Below are 2,652 nucleotides of genomic sequence, written 5' to 3'. Positions count from 1 at the left end.
ACCTGTAGTGGATTGGACCCAGGGGGAGGGGAGGGGAGGGCGGCAAGCGAAACGAAATCCTTGTGGTCCACCGACAAGGAATGAAATATATTAATTAAGGCTTCCCTCCATTTCATAACTGCGATATCGACATCTCACCGGCTCCCTTGCCTTTACATTGAAAGTTTCACTTTGTAAAGACAGCGACAGGGACAGAGACAGAGACACAGACGGCCCACGGTGTTTTAAATGCATCATAATCTTTTTCAAGATCTAGTCTTCACCCACTCTCTCTCTCTCCATTTAATTTTTGAAAATAATATGGAAGGAAGGGTAGGTAAGCCTTTGGCCCGAAGGAAGAGTAGCCTAAACTCAACTCAACTGATGGCTCCATTCCATTCCATTCCATTCCATTGTTTGTTTATGGTATTATTACAGGCCCCCAGGCGGTACTACCCTGCGCACCCGGCTCTCAGGTGCAATTTCCGCCCCTCACGCTATGCCGTTAAAACTGGTATTTTGTTCTTTTATTATTATTATTTTCTCGTTTTGGGCTCTCTGCGTTATAGTATTACAACGCGAAGCAACCAATTGGCTTTAACAGATACGAGAAACTTCTGAATGAATAGTTTTTCATTTGCTCCAAATTTGTTACGAGAATCTTCTTAATTCTTGTTTTGTGTTTTTCTGTGAAATCTGTTCCAGGCAGATGGTACAGTGTTGTAAAAGCGGGAGGAAAGGGCGGTTAGGGTCTGCAGCAGCTGAAAGAAAGAATGTGATGTTGGCTAGGCTCAATCGGATTGTAACGCCCACGGAATTTGGTCTTGTGATCTGATTGAGCCGTGCCAATATCACATTCTAACATTCATCCACTCCATTCCATTCCATGTTTTCTTGCGATATTCATTCATTCTCTGACTTCAACCTATCAAATCCATATTCAGTCAGTCAGGTATGCTAACAATTCAACCCATCTTCCTCATAAGGGAGGCAACAAGGTTATTTGAACAAAAATAAGTGGTGTTCAGTTCACCTTTTATCTCATTTCTTTGCACCGCCTGGTAATCTTTCTTCTTTAACATATATATAAATTTTGAATAGATAGGCCATGGTGGCTGATTGTGATGTGGGCTAAAAAGCTTCATCAACTTCTTGAAAAAGATCATTCCGACATATGACCTTGTCCTAAGTAGCCAATACCATTCTAACATATGACCTCGTCCTTCCCTCCGCCTCAGACGTTGACTACCACCAAATAACCTAACCTAATTTCTTTCTCCCCTTCCCCTTCCCCTTCCCCTTCCATGGAAGAAGCAACTACCTTAGGATTTTGGAGCGAGAGAGAAAAAGAGAATCCATTATCGTTGATTTAATTTTGGAGCGAGAGAGAAAGAGAGAATCCATTATCGTTGATTTAATTTTGGAAGAAAGAGAGAATCCATGGAACCAATCTCATGATTGATTTCGTGAAGTAACAATAACTAGTGTTTTTTCTTTTCATTTCACCTGCAATATTGCAACACTGCCTGCTGTATGTGTTTCGTTTCAGTTGATTTTACTATTCTTCTATGCCTTGGCCATAAGTGCTATATTTTTGAAGACAACCTTGTAACTTAAAAGTTACATCATTAAAACCATTGCATCTGAGTAGTGTAGTGTAACGATGGGGAGTAGCGTTCTCATACCTTGGTCTCACATGTTATGCCATAAGAGTATTGGGTATTGGTGCACTTACACAAATACAAATAATTATTCCTTATGATGAATCAACAAATACAAATAATTATTCCTTATGATGAATCAACAACGCTTTCTTCATAGATGCCGCCACCACCACCACCCGTATGAGTCCATTACGTTCCCCTACTTTTTCACGTCTTATTCCACCACCAAACCATCATCTTCTCATCTGATGCAAAAGCGTTCCTATACATACATAGGGGTCTGTGTTTTGGTGGAACATTAATATGAAGTAAAGTAAAGTAGAGTAACCCCTCACGATATAAAAATGATGCTTCGTACATAACATAGTTAAATAAAAAAGAGGAGAGGAGATTATTAAATCTTTTTATTACACGCTACACATATGTATGGAGGATTTTGGACACATAATGGCTCAATTTGCCGTACTGTACGGAATGCAAGTATAGTATGTTGTATTGCATTAATGTTAGCTGGTTATGGGCAGTTCCTCCACGCATTAACCGTCTCACACTGGCGAGGTTGATCCGTGGCAGTACGCGGCAATTGCTTATTTTATAGGTTAGGGTTTTTTTTGGGTATATATATTTTTAAGTATAATTTGTTTGATATATTGGAATTATAAGTATTATGATTTATTCAAATTATAAATTTGAGTTGTGGATATTTTATTATTTTAGTGTTTTATAAATTTTTCAATGCTCAATCTATATATAATCTTAGTAAAGATTAGTCAAAATCCTTTTTTAAACCATAACATCAAAATTTAACATTTTTATTCCAATCAAATTTAAAATTTCAAAAATTACAATAATTTGACCAAACCCCCCATAGCTAGCTAGATATTTCTACTTGTTAATATTTCTTTCATGCCCAAGTTGATTTTGTGATACCAGGAAGGAATGAAGCATAACCATGGCCGATGCAACTTCTTGGTATATATCTTACAAGGAAATGCAATTGTTCGCATTT

The 2,652-nt window shown here is 37.9% G+C and overlaps 1 long non-coding RNA gene across 2 annotated transcripts; it reads left to right on the top strand.

Moving 5' to 3' along the window:
• Positions 1-336: 336 nt before the first annotated feature.
• On the top strand, positions 337-925 carry LOC149262786 (uncharacterized). Of its 2 annotated transcripts, none has more exons than XR_016249576.1 (2): positions 337-455; positions 685-925. It is a non-coding gene; the product is annotated as an uncharacterized LOC149262786 (long non-coding RNA). The 2 variants fall into 2 exon arrangements; XR_016249577.1 differs by having other exon boundaries at positions 356-493; positions 685-791.
• The last annotated feature ends 1,727 nt before the right edge of the window (positions 926-2,652 follow it).

This window comes from Pinus tabuliformis, chromosome 6 (assembly GCF_031772625.1).
Source record: "Pinus tabuliformis cultivar Carrire ecotype Pingquan chromosome 6, CPIR1, whole genome shotgun sequence".
Lineage (NCBI taxonomy): Eukaryota > Viridiplantae > Streptophyta > Pinopsida > Pinales > Pinaceae > Pinus > Pinus tabuliformis.
The sequence above is the reverse complement of the archived record's forward strand: the minus strand, read 5'-3'. Positions and strand labels throughout refer to the sequence as shown.